At 41.9% G+C, this 19,479-nt stretch overlaps 1 protein-coding gene across 9 annotated transcripts in view; it reads right to left on the bottom strand.

Annotated features, from left to right (window-relative positions):
• The window catches only part of LOC122545994 (histone H2A-like), a 44,294-nt gene that overhangs the window by 24,367 nt on the left and 448 nt on the right, over positions 1-19,479 (bottom strand). For 3 of the 9 annotated variants that reach the window (XR_015755208.1, XR_015755207.1, XR_015755209.1), the window contains exons 2-4: positions 19,152-19,222; positions 16,628-16,713; positions 11,667-11,742 (exon numbers count right to left, since the gene is read on the bottom strand). The gene's annotated coding sequence lies outside the window, so the exon portion shown is untranslated. Of the gene's footprint in view, positions 1-1,979; positions 2,100-11,666; positions 11,743-16,627; positions 16,714-19,151; positions 19,224-19,479 lie in introns of those variants that run through there. The other 6 variants (XR_015755203.1, XR_015755204.1, XR_015755206.1 and 3 more) reach the window with 4 other exon arrangements.

The following is a 19,479-nucleotide window of genomic DNA, read 5'->3' as shown; positions in this document are numbered from 1 at the left end:
ACGGTGCTGCACTTTTCATTTAGGCGTCTTGCAGGTTCATGCAGGGATTTATAACATTTTTCAGTCTTATGCGAATGCCTGTTAACCAGCAACTATTAGCATGCCATACATATGTATCACTTTAACTTTATATCTGTCGAGTCCTAATTTACATATTTTGCATTAACTCAACATGTGTCCAATGAGGCTCTGGTCCTCCATCTAATAGTCAGTGTTATTTCAAGACTGGTTTTATTCTGTAACCATCAAACACTGATGTGAGCGGTAAAACGTTACACTATTTGCCAGCCACTTAGAAATATTCCTTCAATCTGTGTCCCCAGGAGAAAGTGAGAACTGCAGGTGCTGGGAGTCGGAGGCTTATGCCCAAAACGTCGAGATGAAGGGCTAATGCTTGAAAGATCGATTCTCCTGCTCCTCGGATGCTGCCTGACCTGCTGTGCTTTTCCAGCACTACACTCTCGACTCCAATCTGTGCCCGTCTGTTTCTAGGATGTATTTTTTGTAAACTCTATTTCACAGTCTTAACATATTACTGGACTGTAACTCAAACCTTCTGAAGTGTACCTTGTTGCTTTACTCTGTCGGTGTCAATTTTGAAAGTACCAAATACCACTTCGGATAGGCTCAGGTAGGACTCACTACCCTCCACTCCCAAACCCTATGAATATCAGCTTCTGCAATTTGAAGTTGGGTTTGTATTTATAACTGCAGCATTTTGATAAAGGATAATACTTTGTACATTGTTACTGACAATATCTGCAATGTCACTGCGGATGTTACATTGTTTATGCCAGCTTCTAGCTAATCAATAGTGGTATTATATCCTAACAATTTATTGCTTTGCAAGTGACTCAGTATTTCATTCTGTAACTGCCAGTTTATTGTTTCTAATCTTGTATTTACTCAGTTTCAGTCAATCACTGGCATGACAGAGAGCAAATATCTCAACATCTCAAAGTTTCTGATGAAATGGATGGTTAATCATTTTTTTTCACTCCATCCTTAATACATCAGGGTAACTTATAACTGAATCGATCAGTATGTGATCTGTGTGCACACACATCTCAGAAAGTTAAAGATAACATGTATGGTGAATGATGCTGCAGTGTATATGCTGTAGTTATTAATTTCTTTCAATCTTGTGTCACTTGAAATATCTCAAAGCAGAAGACCATAAGAAGCATGAGAATTCTGTGACATTTCTATCTGCCTGTGTGTACTCTGTCATGAGAACAGATCACAAAGGCTTTAGTTATGGTCTTCATCTCATTTTGATGTTTAGTGCCCATAACCAAAGACTCCCTTATGTATCAAAAATGATATATGGCTACATTAGCACAAATTAAGCTGATAACTCAACCCTAACTGCTCTCTGTGGAACTGAACAAGGGGAGAATGTTCTGCATTGCTTTCTTAGACAGAAGGCTTCCTGTTCAAAACTGTGTCCCTTACTCGGGATTCTCTCAAGAGCAGTGACATACTCCCAGCATCAACTCTGTGAACTCCCTTCAGATCTTTTTTTTTGCTCGAAAGGTTGTTCTTCAAAACTCCAATGAGAATATATCCAACCATTTTATACTTACAATGAGAGCCTATGTATCAATCTGCAGCTCTAAGCTTCTGCTATGTGAATATGTGAGTACAGGTATCACCCTCTCTCAGTAAGATTCTGCTATATGCATACTTGAGTCTACTGTGTGAATATGACAGTTTCTAGTCTGTAAATGGGATAGTTTAATCAATCATCCATGTCAGTTTCTGCATTGTTAAAATGTGAACGTAGTTATCAATGTCAACCTGCCATCTTCTGCGAAGTGAACATGTGGGGGTCCATATTGAAATGTACCTATTGCTTTTAGTGACAGGAATGCATGAGTTTAATTATCATTCTTTCCCTGTCCGTTTCTTCGATATGAATGTATTGGTGTAGTTATCCATCTGTAATGTTGAAGCGCTTTTAAACAAAACGTCAATTCTCCTGCTCCTTGGATGCTTCCTGACCTGCTGTGCTTTTCCAGCACCACACTCCCGACTCTAATCTCCAACATCTGCAGTCCTCACCTTTGCCTATCCATCTGTACCTGTAAGTTTCTGATCTGTGAATATGGAAGTGTAGTTATTGATCTGTCCATTAGTTTCTGTAATTTGAATATGACTGTCTAGTTTTCTATCTCTCCCTGTCAGTTTCTGTGATGTGAATATGACAGTCCAATTATCTATCTGCCCCTGTCAGATTCTGCCCCTGTGAATATGAGAGTGTCATTTTCAGTCTTTACCTGTCAGCTTTTGCTATGTCAATGCAATTTTAGTTATCAATCTGCCCCATTAGATTCTAGGTGAATGTAAAAATGTACTTATCAATATATACCTGTGAGATTCTGCTCTGGGAATGTGGGTGTGTTATCAAAATGTACCTGTCTGTTTCTGCAATGTGAATGTGTTTGTGCAATCATCAGTCTATCCCTGACAGATTCAACTATATGAATTGATGAGTGCATCTGTACCTGAAAGTATCTGTACATGTCAGTTTGTGCTCTGTGATTAAGTGAGTGTACTTGTCTCTGTTTAACATGACACTTGCAGAAACTGCAGGAGCTCTATTTACTTCAAATCTCTGTTGCTCAACATGAATAAGATTTTATCTATTGCCATCCATGTCAGGGTGGCATGGTGGCACAGAGGTGCCAGGGACACAGATTCCATTCCAGCCTTGGTTCATTATCTGTGTGCAGTTTGCACATTCTGCCCGTGTCTCCATGAGTTTCCTCTGAGTGCTCTAGTTTCTCTGCATGGTCAAACATATGCAGGTTTGCTGGATTAGCCATAGTAAATTATCCTGTATTATTCAAGGATGTGCAGTGTCAGTGGGTTAACTATGGTAAACGTGGAGTTATGGGGATAGGGTGGGGTCTACATCAGCGTGGGATCCACTTTGGAGAGTTGTTGCAGGGGGATGGGCCAAATGACCTCTATCTGCACTGGAGAAATTCTATGTACTGTAAATGAAAGTGCGGCTTTTTCTATCATTGTCAGTCTCGACAGTATAAAGCAGTTTGGATAATTTCCACAACTTTTATTCAATGGTGTAGTTTTTGATTGTAAGTTATATTCTGCATCTGTATTTTGAATTTATTATTCACATGTTTATAACCAGACCACTTTCTGAGAGCTTTCGCACTCTGTGTCCAATAACCTCTGGGTATCTGTCTGAATGTGTATCTCTTCATGTCAATATTTGATTTCCTTTTGGACAGGTATGATGTTTTGGAAAGTGTTGGGGGGGGGGGGGGGGGTGTGATGGCTGTTCATGCTACGTTCCCCTGAGAATCCAAGTTTCTGGTACTGAGACTGGCTCTCATGCAACGAGGGGTACATCGGCTTCCAAGAGATTAATTGTGTTAGGGGATTCTGTAGTCTGAGGTACAGACAGACGTTTCTGTGGCCAGCAGCGATACAGCAGAATGGTGTGTTGGTTCCCTGTTGCCAGGATCAAGGATGTCTCAGAGAGGGTGCAGAATGTCTTACGGGGGAACAGGGACAGTAAGAGGACATTGTCCACATTGGAAACAATGACATAGGAAGGGAAACGATTGAGATTCTGAAGGGAGATTACAGAGAGTTAGGCAGAAATTTAAAAAGGTTATTCCCAGTGCTACAAGCTAGTGAGGGCAGGAATAGGAGGATAGAGCAGATTAATGCATGGCTGAGGAGCTGGTGTATGGGGGAAAGATTCACATTTTTGGATCATTGTAATCTCTTTTGGGATAGAAGTGACCTGTACAAGAAGGACGGATTGTACCTAAATTGGAAGGGGACTAATATATTAGCAGGGAAATTTCCTAGATCTGCTTGGGAGGATTTAAACTAGTAAGGTGGGGTGGTTTGGGGGGGGGGGGGGGCGGGATGGACGGAAATGAGGGGTTGGGAACCACGAAAGTAGTGAGGAAAGAGATCAGTCTGCGACTGGTACAGTTGATAACAGAAGCAAGTCAAACAGTCAGGGCAAGCAGGGACAAAATAGGAGTAATACATTAAACTGCATTTACTTCAAAGCAAGGGGCCTAACAGGGAAAGTAGATGAACTCAGGGCATGGTTAGGAACATGGGACTGGGATATCATTCTAATTACAGAAACATGGCTCAGGGATGGGCAGGACTGGCAGCTTAATGTTCCAGGATACAAATGCTACAGGAAGGATAGAAAGGGAGGCAAGAGAGGAGGGGTAGTGGCATTTATGATAAGGGATAGCATTACAGCTGTGCTGAGGGACGATATTCCCGGAAATACATCCAGGGTAATTATTTGGGTGGAACTGAGAAATAAGAAAGGGATAATCACCTTATTGGGATTGCATTATAGACCCCTGAATAGTCAAAGGGAAATTGAGAAACAAACTTGTAAGGAGTCCCAGCTATCTGTTAGAATAATAGGGTGGTTATGGTAGGGGATTTTAACTTTACTGGGACCCCGAGGGGAACACTACCCCTGCTCATGACTCCACCTCCATTCCCCCCACCACCACACCCACTCCAGTTAAAGGTTCCACCCCCACTCCCAACTCCACACCCACACCAGATCCCAGCTCCCCGCTCCCAGCCCTGCCGGGTTTTCACCATCCCTCCAGACTTCCCCCTCACTGAGGACGAACGATCAGTCCTCAGCAAAGGACTCACCTTCACCCCCCTCCGTCCATGCAATGAATTTAAAACACGCCGTGATGTCAAACAATTCTTCCGTCGCCTCCGCCTCCGAACTTACTTTTACAATCAGGATTCCCGGCCACCTCCAACACACTGCAACCACCTGGACACCCCGTGCTGGCCTATTACCTGCCCTCGACCTCTTCATTTCCAACTGCCGCCGGGGCATTAACCGCCTCAATCTGTCTACCCCCCTCCCCCACTCCAACCTCTCACCCTCACAATGCGCAGCCCTCCAAACCCTCTGCTCCAATCCCAACCTCACCATCAAGCCAGTAGATAAAAGGGGCGCAGTGGTAGTCTGGCGCACTGAACTCTACACCGCTGAAGCCAAACGCCAACTCGAGGATACCTCTTCCTACTTCCACCTCGACCATGACCCCACGCCCCCAACACCAAACCATCATCTCCCAGCCCAAACAGAACCTCAACACCTCAGGAGATCTCCCACCCACAGCTTCCAACCTCATAGTCCGGGAACCCCACACTGCCTGGTTCTACCTCCTTCCCAAGATCCACAAGCCTGACCACCCTGGGCGACCCATTGTCTCAGCATGCTCCTGCCCCACTGAACTCATCTCTACCTACCACGACACTGTCCTATTCCCCCCTAGTCCAGGAACTCCCCACATAAGTTCGAGACACCACCCATGCCCTCCAACTCCTCCAAGACTTCCGTTTCCCCGGCCCCTAACGCCTCATCTTCACCATGGATATCCAATCCCGCTACACCTCCATCCGCCATGACCTGGGCCTCCAAGCCCTCCGGTTTTTCCTCTCCAGACGTCCCCAACTGTACCCTTCCACCAACACTTTCATTCGTTTAGCCGAACTGGTCCTCACCCTTAACAATTTCTCCTTCGAATCCTCCCACTTCCTCCAGACCAAAGGGGTAGCCATGGGCACACGTATGGGTCCCAGCTATGCCTGTCTCTTTGTCGTAGAACAGTTGATCTTCTGTAATTACACCGGCACCACTCCCCACCTCTTCCTCCGCTACATTGATGACTGCATTGGCGCCACCTCGTGCTCCCGCGAGGAGGTTGAGCAATTCATCAACTTCACCAACACATTCCACCCTGACCTGAAATTTACCTGGACCATCTCTGACACCTCCCTCCCCTTCCTGGACCTCTTCATCTCCATTAATGACGACCGATTTGACACTGACATTTTTTTACAAACCCACTGACTCCCACAGCTACCTGGATTACACCTCTTCCCACCCTACCTCTTGCAAAAATGCCATCCCGTATTCCCAATTCCTCCCCTCCGCCGTATCCGCTCCCAGGAGGACCAGTTCCACCACAGAACACACCAGATGGCCTCCTTCTTTAGAGACCACAATTTCCCTTCCCACGTGGTTAAAGATGCCCTCCAACGCATCTCGTCCACATCCTGTACCTCCGCCCTCAGACCCCCCCCCCCCCCCCCAACCGTAACAAGGACAGAACACCTCTGGTGGTCACCTTCCACTCTCCCAACCTTCGCATAAACCAAATCATCTGCCGACATTTCCACCACCTCCAAAAAGACCCCACCACCAGGGATATATTTCCCTCACCACCCCTTTCTGCCTTCTGCAAAGGTCATTCCCTCCGTGACTACCTGGTCAGGTCCATGCACCCCTACAACCCACCCTCCCATCCTGGCACCTTTCCCTGCCACCACAGGAACTGTAATACCTGCGCCCACACCTCCTCCCTCACCTCTATCCAAGGCCCTAAAGGAGCCTTCCACATCCAAAGTTTTACCTGCACATCCACTAATATCATTTATTGTATCCGTTGCTCCCGATACGGTCTCCTCTACATTGGGGAGACTGGGCGCCTCCTAGCAGAGCGCTTTAGGGAACATCTCCGGGACACCCGCACCAATCAACCAAACCGCCCCGTGGCCCAACACTTCAACTCCCCCTCCCACTCTGCCGAGGACATGGAGGTCCTGGGCCTCCTTCACCGCCGCTCCCTCACCACCAGACGCCTGGAGGAAGAACGCCTCACCTTCTGCCTCGGAACACTTCAACCCCAGGGCATCAATGTGGACTTCAACAGTTTCCTCATTTCCCCTTCCCTCACCTCACCGCAGTTCCAAACTTCCAGCTCAGCACTGTCCCCAAGACTTGTCCAGATTTGTCCTACTTGCCTATCTCCTTTTCCACCTATCCACTCCACCTCCATGACCTATCACCTTCATCCCCTCCCCCACTCACCTATTATACTCTATGCTACTTTCTCCACACCCTCACCCTCCTCTAGCTTATCTCTCCACGCTTCAGGCTCTCTGCCTTTATTCCTGATGAAGGGCTTTTGCCCGAAACGTCGATTTTGCTGCTCCTTGGATGCTGCCTGAACTGCTGTGCTCTTCCAGTACCACTAATCCAGAATCTGGTTTCCAGCATCTGCAGTCATTGTTTTTACCTTTGGGGAGAAAAGGTTCCAGCCCAGGTACAGCTGGGGCTGGAGTGAGCTGGAGGCGGAGCTGGATGATCAAAGACATTGCCCTGCTCTGTCTGTCACTCAGTTTCCTCTGAATTCTGAATTAACACAGAACTTACCACTGTGTGAAAAAAAAACTCATCCATCTAAAATTGACTTTACATTTGTTGTCAAGTTACACAATCCGCTGGAACCTGACCGTGAGTGTTTTCTACGCTTGGGGTCGATGCAACTCATTCTCAATTGCACGGAGTTGAAGAGAAATGAAAAGAAAAAGTTTCTGTGTCATACTTTTCTTGAGTCAAGAGTTGAGTCTCGTCTTGAGTGTGGGATTAATATATTTCTGAGAATTTGATTGATAACTGTGGGCCCAGAGACCTATCGATAACTACTTAAGCGTTGTGCAGCTTCATTTAGAGATTATAGCATTTCTCAGTGTTATGCAAATGCCTGTTAATCAGCAACTGTTAGCATGATATATATATGTGTGTCACTTTAACTTTGTATCTGTCGTGTCCTTGTTACACATTTTGCATTAACTCAACTGCTGTCCATTCAGATTCTGCTCTTCTCTGTAATAGTCAACTGTGTTACTTCAAGAGAGATTTTATTCTGTATCCATCAAGCACTGATGTAAGCAGTAAAACGTTATGCTATTTGCCAGCCACTTAGAAATATTTCTGCAATCTGTGCCCCTAGGAGAGGCGAGTTCTGCAGATGCTGAAGATCAGAGGGCTTATGCTTGAAACATCGAGATGAAGGGCTTATGCCCGATACATGGATTTTCCTGCTTCTCGGATGCTGCCTGACCTGCTGTACTTTTCCAGCACCACACTCTCAACACCAATCTGTGCCCATCTGTTTCTGGGATGTAAACCATTTTTGTAAACCCTATTTCACAGTCTTCACATGTCAGTATGTTACTGGACTATAACTCAAACCTTCTGAAGTGCTCTGTAGGTGTCATCCATTGACATAAGAATGTGTTTCATGCAGTACCTACAATTTTGAATGTACCAGATACCACTTTGGAGAGACTCAGGTAGGACTGACTACCCTCCACTCCCATACCCTATGAATATCAGCTTCTGCACACAGACAGTCACCCAAGGCTGGAATCGAACCTGGGACCCTGGTGCTGTGAGGCATCAGTGCTAACCACTGAGCCACTGTGCCACCCCAAGAGCAGGGGTGAGATCTCCAGGGAGAATATGCCCAACCATTTTATACTTACAATGAGACCCTATATATCAATCTGCAACTCGCAAATTCTGCCACGTGAATATGTGAGTACAGTTGTCACTCTCTCCCTGTCAGTTCTGCGATGTGCATACTTGAGTGAAGTTATCTGCCTGTACCTGTGGGTTTCACTCACTGAATTTACGAGTCGAGGTATTACTCTCTCCCAATAAGATTCTCGTATATGTATACTTGAGTGAAGTTATCACCCCATACCTGTTGGCTCCTGCTATGTGAATATGACAGTTTTTGCTCTGTGAATGTGATTGTTTAATTATCAATCTGTCCATGTCAGTTTCAGCACTGTTAAAATTTGAACATTGTTATCAATATCTCCGGTGGGGGTCTACATCTGGGTGACATCCGCTTTGGAGAGTTGTTGCAGGGGGTTGGGCCAAATGACCTCTACCTGCAATGGAGAAATTCTATGGACTGTAAAAGAAAGTGAGACTTTTTATACCATTGTCAGTCTCTGACAGTATAGACCAGTTTGGACAATTTCCACAACTTCTATTATATGGTACGGTTTATGATTGTAAGTTATATTCTGAATGTGCATTTTGAATTTATTGTTCACATGTTTATAACAAGACCACTGTCTGACAGCTTTTTCATTCTGTATCCAATAATCCCTGGGGATCTGTCTCAATGTGTACGTTTTCATGTCAATATTTCATTTCCCTTTGGACCACTTGAAAACAACATATTTATTCAGTTGTTTTGTAAGAGGTGTGTTCTGTTTTCACTTTGTGGAAATGAATTAAATTGTGATATTTGTTTCAATCTGACACTTGGCCTGCTATCTAATTCCTCCAGTTTGGACAAACAGAATTGGTACATGAATTACATACAGTCGTAGAGTCAGACAGCAAGTTTAAACCATGGTGAGATAATTGGATGAATACTTAATCTGAATGTTTATTTACTTCTTTCCCTATTTAACTGGAATATATTGTGACCATGCAATAGGGGGCTCAGTATTTCTGAATAAACAAGTGGAGTTTACTTTTTGACCAATGTGATACCATGCATTTAAATTTGATTAGAAGTTCACTTGTACACTGAGACTAACATATTTCACTCTTACCCTGTCTTGTTTAACTTCATTAATAAAAAGCTAGCTCTCCCAACTAGGTGATCCTTGTGGGCATGATTTTTCTATTTTTGACTATCACCTGATGAAGGAGGGTCGTTCCGAAAGCTAGTGCTTCCAATTAAACCTGTAGGACTATAACCTAGTGTTGTGTGATTTTTAACTTTGTACACCCCAGTCCAACACCAGCATCTCCAAATTATCAGAAATGTAGGCAGAGTAGATTGAGAGAATCTTTCTCCCCGTGACCGATGTGTCTAAATCCAGAGGACACAAATTGAAGTTGAGGAGAAAACAGCTTTGAGGAAATGTGAGAAAAATATTTTGACCCAGAGGGTGGGTAAAGTTTGGAACGTTCTGCCTGAGAGGGTGATTGAGTACTCTCGCAACATTTAAGCAGCATCGGAACGTGCTTTTGAAAAGCCAATATATAGTCAGCTATGGGCCAAGTGCAGGTAAATGGGATGAATGCAGTTTGCTGTTTGTTGAACATCATGGACATGGTGGGCCAAAAGGTCTGTTTCTAAGCTGTACTCTATATCTCTATAACATCCTTGTAAATCTTTACTGTACCACCTCAAGTTTAACAACATCCTTCCTGCAGCAGGTTGATGAGAATTGTACACAATCTCCTGAAAGTGGATTCACCAATATCCTCCCATAGCCACCAGATGACCTGCCAACTCCTACACAATATTCTGAACAATGAAGGCAAGCATGCCAAATGCCTTCTTCACCTCCCAGTCTATCTGTGACTACTTTCATAGATTTGGAAGTACCAGTGTTGGACTCGGATGGACAAAGTGAAAAATGACACAAACCAAGCTTTCGTCCAACAAGTTTATTTGGAAACACTAGCTTTTGAAGCACTGCACCTTCATCAGGTGGTTGAAGAAGGAACAGTGCTTTGACAGCTAGTGCTTCCAAATAAACCTGTTGGAGTACATTCAAGGAAATCTTCTGAGGTTTCTTCGTTCAGCAACACTCCCTAATGCCCTACCATTAAATGTGGAATTCATGTCTTGGTTTGCCTTTTCAAAATGTAAACTAAACTACAAATGCCACTCCTCAGCCCACTGACCCACCTGACAAGACATATAGTTAGTAAGTATGCAGATGACACCAAAGTTGGTGGTGTAATGGACAGCGAAGAAGATTACCTGGGATTACAACAGGATCTTGATCAGATGGGCCAATGGGCTGAGAAGTGGCAGATGGAGTTTAATTTAGATAAATGTGAGGTGCTGCATTTTGGGAAAGCAAATCTTATTAGGACTTATATACTTAATGATAAGGTCCTAGGGAGTGGAGTGTTGCTGAACAAAGAGACCTTGGTACGCAGGTTCATTGCTCTTTGAAAGTGGAGTTGCAGGTTGATAGGATAGTGAAGAAGACGTTTGGTATGCTTTGCTTTATTGGTCAGTGAATTTATTACAGGAGTTGGGAGGTCATGTTGTGGTGTACAGGACATTGGTTAGGCCACTGTTGGAATATTGCATGCAATTCTGGTCTATCGGAAAGAGATTGTGAAACTTGAAGGTGTTCAGAAAGGATTTACAAGGATGTTGCCAGGGTTGGAGTATTTGAGGTATCGGAAGATGTTGAATAGGCTAAAGGCTGTTTTTAGACGGGTAACCTAATAGAGGTTTATAAAATCGTGAGAGCTATGGATAGGATAAATAGACAACATTTATTCCCTGGGGTAGGGGAGTCCAGAGCAAGAGGGCATAGGCTTAGAGTTAGAGGGGAAGATTTAAAAGGAATCTGGAGGGCAGTTTTTTCAATGTGACATAGTGTGTGTATAGAATGAGCTGCCAGAGAAATTGTTGGAGACTGGTACAATTACATCATTTAAAAGGCACTTGGATGGATACATGAATAGGAAGGGTTTAGAGGGATATGGGCCATGTGCTGGCAAATGAGATTGGATTAGTTCAGGATATCTGGTTGGCATGGATGAGTCCAGCCGAAGTGTCTGTTTCTGTGCTGTATAAATCTATGACTATTTGGCTGGGAATAATAACATATATTGGAAATGGGGTAATGTGCATGGAGAATGGACAGAGATAAAAACATTGTAATTCCTTGGTGGTATTTGACTCTTTGTTTGAAATTGAGCTGAATGTGCGTCTAATTCATACAGCTCTGTGACTGTGAACAGGACGTTCTTTAGTCTGATAACGGTAACATACCTGCTGTTTGTTAGAAAAAACTGATCACACTTGGCTTCGCCCCGAGGGAATGTGTCCTGGTCCTTCAAGTATTTGTCTGGAGGAAGACAGAAAAGACATCTCCTGTAAATCAACATTAAGTTTGACAATATCAAACCTTTGAATGCAATATTCATTTAATAATCAGTAGGCTGTTTTTCTTTCAAACCGGAAAGTCTAACTATAGGTCTGATTCTATTCTTGGCCTGAGCTGCTCTTTGTCTGGTGATTGTAATAAAAATATCTATACCAATTCACTGAGAACCAGATACTAACCAACACGTCCACAATAGGGCAAATCAATACAAGTGTGTATCTGGATCTGAGAGTTTCCTTATCAATCCATACCTGTCTGTTCCTGCAAGGTGAATGTGGGAGTACAGCTGTCAACGTGTATCTGTCAATATAAGCTGTGGAAATGTGTGAGTGAATGTAGTTATCAATCTGTCCCTGTCACACTCTGATAAATATAGTTACATTTTGGCATTGCAGAGACTGACAGTTTAGATTAATAACTACGCTCACACATTCACATAGCATAAACTGACAGGTATAGATTGATAACTAAATTCATATATCCACACAGAGTAAACTTGCAGGGACTGGTTGTTAAATACATTTTATATAAATAAAATGTGTTTCACTGATGGGGATATGAGAGTTTAATGATCAATATGTACCTGTCAGTTTCTGCCCTGTCAATGTGTGAGTTTACATATCAATCTGTCCGGAACAGTTTCTACAGTGTGTAGACTGTAGTTATCAACCTGAACCTGTCAGTTTCAGCTATGAGAACGCAAGTGTCATTATCAATATCTACCTGTCAGTTTCTGCTGTATGAATATTAAATGCAGTCAAATTGTACCCATCAGTTCTTCTGTGTGAATGTAGATATTGATCTCTATTTGTCTGCTTTAGCTATACCAATGTGTGAATGCAATTATCAAACAGTACCTGTTAGGTTTTGCTATTTGACACCAGAGTGTCTTTGACAATCTGTTTCTACCACATCAATTTGAGAGAGTCGATACCAATCTGTCCCTGTCAGTTTATTTCCTGTCAATATGTGAATACAGTTATTGATCAGTACCCATCAGATTCTGCTGTGAATATGGGTGTATTAATCAAACTGTAGCTGTCAGTTTCAGCGATGTGAATGTGGGAGTACAGTTATCATTCTCTACCTGTCAATTTCTTCTTTGTCAAAGTGAGTAACTCAATCTGTACCTTTCAGACTCTGCTGCGTGAATACATAAATATAGTTATCAATCTGTAGCTGTCAGTTTCTGCTTGGTGAATATATTTAAATAATTGTCAATCTATCCCTGCTATGTGAACGTGTGAGCTGAGTTTTTAGCTGTTGCTATCAGCTTCTGCTTTGTGAATGTGAGAGTTTAGTTATCAATATTACCCTGTCAGGCTCTGTACTTCCAGTGTTTTGAGTGTATTTATTCATCTTTTCCTGTCAGTTTGTGTGACTGTAGTTATCAGCCTGTACCCTTCAGATTCTGCTATATGAACATAAGACTGCAGCTATTCATTTAATTATATCATTGTTATCACATGTCCTGAGATAAAGTATTGTTTTGTGCACCTTACAGGGAAATCATCTCATTCAAAGCCCATCAAGGTAAGAGAACAGAATACAGTGTTAAAGCTGCAGAGAAGGTGCAGACAGAGATTAGCATCTATTCAAAAGTCTAATAATAGCGAAGAAGCAGTTGTTCAACCTGTTGGATAGTGTGTTCAAACTTCTGTATTTTCTACCTGGCAGACCAGGGGAGGAGCGTATAACTGGGGTCAGATGGGTTGTTGGTTGCTTTCCCGAGATAGGGGGAAGTGGAAATGGAGCCTTTGGATGGAAGGCTGCTTTCAGTGATGGACTGGGCTGAGTCACAACTCTCTGTAGTTTCTTGAGGTCTTGGGCAAAGCAGAAGCCATACTACGCTGTGACACATCCAAATGGGATGCTTTCTGTCGTGCACCTATAAAAATTTGCAAGAGTCTTTATGGACATGCTGAATTCCCTTAGCCATCTGAGGAAATCTGCTTGGTGAATGTCATAGAGATGTACAGCACGGAAACAGACCCTTCGGTCCAACTTGTCCATGTCAACTAGATATCCCAACCCAATCTCGTCCCACCTGACAGCACCCAGCCCATATCCCTCCAAATACTTCCTATTCATATACCCATCTCGATGCCTTTTAAATGCTGCAATTGTACTAGCCTCCACCACTTCCTCCTGGCAGGTCATTCCATACAAGTACCACCCTCTGCATCAAAATGTGCCCTTTAGGTCTCTTTTATATCTTTTCCCTCTCACCCTAAACCTATGCCCTCTAGTTCTGGACTCCCTCCACCCCAGGGAAAAGACTTTGTCTATTTATGCTATCCATGCCCCTCATGATTTTATAAACCTCCATCATGTCACCCCTCAGCCTCTGATGCTCCAGGAAAAACAGCCCTAGCCTATTCAACCTCTCCCGATAGCTCAAATCCTCCAAACCTGGCAACATCCTTGTAAATCTTTTCTGAAACCTTTTAAGATTCACAATATCATTCCTATAGGAAGGAGATCAGAATTGCATGCAATATTCCAACAGTGGCCTAACCAATGTCATGTACAGCTGCAAGGTGATCTCCCAACAACTGTACTCAATACTGAATGTGTTTGGGTAATTGTCAATCTAAGTCTGCCAGGTTCTGCTATGTGAATATGAAAATTTACTTTTTAAACAGTCCCTGGCAGTTTTTGCTTCATGAATGTCTTGTTTAGTTAAGGACCCTTCCCGATCAGGCTCTGTAATGTAAATGCGAGTGCATTTATCAATGTTTGCATGACAGATTTTCTTTTGTGAACATGTGAATGTGGTTATCACTATTCCCTGGTAGTTTCTGCTCTGTGAATATGAAAATGTAGTTATTAATCTCTAAATGAAAACCAAAGAACTGTAGATGCTGGAAATCAGAAACTAAAACAAATTGCTGAAAAAGCTCAGCAGGTCTGACAGAGTCTGTGGACAGAAATCAGAGTTAAAATTTCCAGTCTAGTAACCCTTCCTGAGAAGAGATGGTAGCCAGGAAAATATTAGTTTTACTGCAGAAGATAGTGTGTGTTGAAGGGTAAGGGAGTAAATGGTGGATGGATATAGAATCCAAAGAGTGGGAAGAGCAGTTGGACAGATAAACTAGTGGATCACAGTCAGACGAGGATGGTAATAGCTATTAATAGAGACTGTTAGTGAGTTGTGGTGTACAATAGAAGACCCTATGATAACACTGCGTGGTGTGAGAGGTTTTGGGTAATGATACGGGAGAGCTCTAGCTCTAAAGTTGTAGAATTCAATAAATGAGTCCAGAATGCTGTTGAGTTCCCAAGCAGAAAATGAGGTGCTGTTCTTCTAGGTTGCACTGAACTTTGTTGAAGCACTGCAGCAAGCCTGAAACAGATGTTGGCAGGGAACTGGGTGGTGTGTTGAAGTGGCACGCTACTAGAAGCTCAGGGACATTTTTGCTGGACAGAATGTAGGTGTTCTGCACAGTGGACACCCAATCTACTCTCAGTTTCCCCAGCACAGCGAAGACCAAATGGTAGCTAGGAAAATACACACAATCAGTTCCGAGGAGGGGTCAGTAGACCTCAAATGTTAAGTCTGATTTCCCTCCACAATGCTGCCAAACCTGTGAATTTTCCAGCAATTTTTGTTATTAATTATCTACCTGTCAGTTTCTGTGCTGTAAACATGAGTGTAATTATCAAACTGTATATGTCAATGTATGCGATTTGAAACAGGGAGTGTTATTCTGTTCCAATGAGTTTTGATGATGAGAATGTAGTTATCAGTCTTCCTCTGAAATGTCCTGCCATGTGCACATGTGTATGATTGTCCAATCTGTCCCTGTTATATTCTGCTCTGGGTATCTCAGGATTGAGTTATGAATCTGTATCTGTCAGCATCTTATTTATAAATGTGCAAGTGCATTAAGCAGACTGTAGCTGCCAGTGTTTGCTAAGTGAATGTGTTAGTTTAGTTGTCTGTGTGTGTGCAGCACGTGTATATTTATGTATCATTCTCTCCCTTTCAGTTTCTGCAGAATGAATATGAGAGAGCAGTTACCAGTCTACACCTGTCAGTTTCTGTTGTGTCCACTTGAGTGTTTTGGAATTGATCTATACTTGTCAGTTTCTGCTGTGTGACTGAGAGAGTCAAGTACACAATCAGTACCAACTACTTTCAACTCTTTTATGTCTGAAAGTTGCTTAATTCTCTGGCAGCCAATAATATTCTAAGAGTCCAATCATCACCAGGAATCTATGGTTGATTTTCAGGAAAACCCATTTAGTGCACTAATGTCCTATAAGGAAACTGCCACCCTTGTGTCTCCAGACCCACAGTAATGTGGTTGACTCATAACTAACCCCTGAGCAGTTAGGGATGAGCAACAAATACTGGCCTAGCCAGTGATGCCCTCATCCCATGAATGAATTTAGGAAAAAGAATTCTCTGTGACGGAGATTCATTCTGTGATAGTAGTTTTTAATGGTGTTGTGATTGGGCCTTTAACTCTTCTGCATTTAGTGATTTATGACAGAGTCACAGAATTGATATAGCCATTCAGCCCATTGTGTCTGCACTGGGATATTCTGTTGTTCATCTGTTCTCCATACTAATTTCCACTAATTGTTGGGCGTCTGAACTTCATCCACTCACTGCCAGTATCTCAAGGTAAATGCTAATGTGAGATTAGTTCTGCAGTATTCTGCCATTGAATAACTATAGTGCCAGTTTGGTTTTGTATGCAACAGCATCAGGTGGAGTGTGAGAATCTCATTCTCTTTACACATTGAGTTGTATTTGTTTTGTCTGAGTATTGGATAAACTTGATCAATATTCACTAACACTTTGTGTGTGAGGGATTAACGTTGGTTCAATGTTTACCTTTGCCATGAATCTGAATGTTATTGTTTTCAGACTTTTCTTCACATTTTGTGTATGCAGGAGTCTTTATCAGTTGCTGCTGGACACTGTAAAACATAACACATAACACTAATTGAAGCTATTAATGGTTTGGTGTGTCAATTTACAACTGTCCATATTTGGAAATATCTGAGCCTAAATTTCATTATTTTTCCCCTTTCACCATTAACTGGCTGAGTGCGAGTGAGTTTTCTGTTGTGCTGCCAATCTGTAACACTTTGAAGGTGCGGTACTGGTCTATATAACACTGACATATTCTGCATATCTCCTTATGTTTCCAGTTCTGCATGTCATGATCTGATACACTGAGGTAGGTTTAATGCCTTATAAATCAGTGTTTCATTCATTAAAGTGTATGGAAATGTTTCTGCATTACTCAGGCCCTCCAACAAAATGTGAGTGTGGATAAAGTGTGTTTCCATCAGCACCAAGCTGAGACTGAAAACTAAATTCAATCGATCAGTCTCTGATACTTGATACCAATGTGGTCCTTATTCTTGGTTATTGTATTTCACAGTGGTTCAATGTTGTCTAAATTAAAACATGTCATTTTTAGTAAGTGCAAACACAATTAATTGTTTCAACTTCTGCTACTTGACATGAATGAGGTTTTATCCATTGCCACTGAAGTCAGCTTCCGTCAGTGAAAGTGGATGTGTCTCTATATCTGCTAATATTTGGCCTCGTATATGTAGTTGGATAATGTCCACAGCCTATGTTCTTTAGTTTTAGAGCCTATAGAATCCATGGACAGGTGAACATGCAACACATTACAACAGAAAAGCATCTGTGCTTTTCTTCAGAATCAAGGGGAGAAAAGCAATAGACTTTTGTAATTCATATAGTGCAGAGTCTAACCTTGAACAGGGATATCAAGGTCTGGTTTTCAGGATGCTATCAATGTTTGCATTGTGACATACTTTACCAATGAATTAATGATCAGTATTAACTGAATCAATTTGCAACTAAGTGAACACTCCAACTGCATTGCAGCTGACTGAAGACAATGCTCCTTGTGCAGAAAAGAGAATTGGTCAATTCTATTTTATTTACCAATCTGGACAGGATCTGGTACAAACCATTAACAGTATTCTTGTGTTGCTCTCTGGTAGGGCAAGGGGGAAAAAAAGGCCTTTTATTTTCCACTATCGGTGAAAGTATTTAAACAGTCAAATTCAATTTAATGAACAATCAACTCGTGTTGGTTCAAATAAAGGAGCAGCTTGACAAACCTATCAATTTTAGCTTTTTCTTTCTTTCTGCACTACTGTAAATAGTAATGATCTGATTCTATTGACTCCTTGGCAAAACTATATCCTGATTCCTTGATTTATTTTTGTAGTTTAATGAAGAAATAGTCAAGATGAATGCAGGGTTCTTCACAGATTTCTTGAAACAAATTTTGAAAGACACAGAAGAAGAAAAACGTTCTTCCTGAAATGAAAAAACAAACTCCAACAAAATGATGAAATGGAGAATGGCGTTATGATACAGATGGGGATGACAACTTCTCTGCTGTCATGAAAAATCTATGGAAATGGAATATTCATTGAGTTAACAATTCTAATCCCTTTAAATCAACTGTGTTGTTATAGACTGTTCTTGATCAGTGTAGACTTAATAATTTGAATAGACGTATTCTGTGCTGTTGATCTCTGACTTGAGATCCAAAAGTAGAAATCAGTTTGATGAAATGTTTTCTGCTAGTTGCGGTGTATCTTCATCACTGTTAGATGTTGTAATGTGTATTTCAGGATGGTGTACAAATTTGCAACTATTGTAAATTAGTCAGTAGCTCTGTATGAGATAGAATGGTGTGTGTGCGTGCGTGCGTGCACAAGCACACATATGGCGGTGGGATGGAGATGGTGGTTCTGGGTGTGTACACACACGATGAGCATTCTCTCCACATCAGGCTTTGGCCCAGAGATTCATTTGGAATTTACATAGTTGAATTGTTATGTCTTTTCCAGGACAAATTCTTTATTAAAAATGTAAGTTTGACTTTCTCAGTTACTGAAAACATCAAAGTTTCCTTCTGCATCTGCATTCAATATCTTCTTCATACATTCCTGTTGTAATAATGTAACAGTTTGTTCACCTTGATTATAACTTTAAAATTGCCTTTACTACATGTGGATTAATGTAATTCCTGAATGTATATTTCATAAGGATACAGTCTATCCCTCTTCAGATATTGCAAATGATAATTAGCTATGCATAATGGAATTTATTGGAACTGAGCTTTTGAGCATTGAGTATTCATAGTCATAAAGATGTACAGCATGGAAACAGACTCTTCGGTCCAACCCGTCCATGCTGACCGGATATGAGTATAAAGAGAATTTTTTGAAAATATATTTCATCAGTTGTGTCCGACTCTTGGATTGAATGCATACTTCTGGAAATTGAGCTCAATGTGTATCTGACTCAATTCACTCTGACAGAGGAAAGAATGTTCTCCAATCTGACAATTGTAACATACCTGTTAGTTGTTAGAAGCAGATGGCTTGTACTGAGGAAATATTACATTATCTAGGTCCATCAAACATTCACCTGGAGTAAGAAAAAAAGTGATATTATCATTTGAGTAGAAAGAAATCAACTGATCAACACAACATTCAGGTCGTGATCATACTTCTGTTTTTAAAAAGAACAAGGTCTGGTTCCAAAGCAACATTGAGCTCTTCCCAGTCTTTTTCTGTTTGCGAAATTCTGAAACAATTTACTCAGATGAAAGAAAACTAACCAACATATGCACAGCTCCAACAATAGAATAATTACACAGTTCAATATTCAGACCCCCCAAAAAA

The sequence above is a fragment of the Chiloscyllium plagiosum genome, unplaced genomic scaffold (assembly GCF_037043375.1).
Source record: "Chiloscyllium plagiosum isolate Xiang-an unplaced genomic scaffold, Cpla_swu_hap1 HiC_scaffold_49, whole genome shotgun sequence".
NCBI lineage: Eukaryota > Metazoa > Chordata > Chondrichthyes > Orectolobiformes > Hemiscylliidae > Chiloscyllium > Chiloscyllium plagiosum.
The sequence above is the reverse complement of the archived record's forward strand: the minus strand, read 5'-3'. Positions and strand labels throughout refer to the sequence as shown.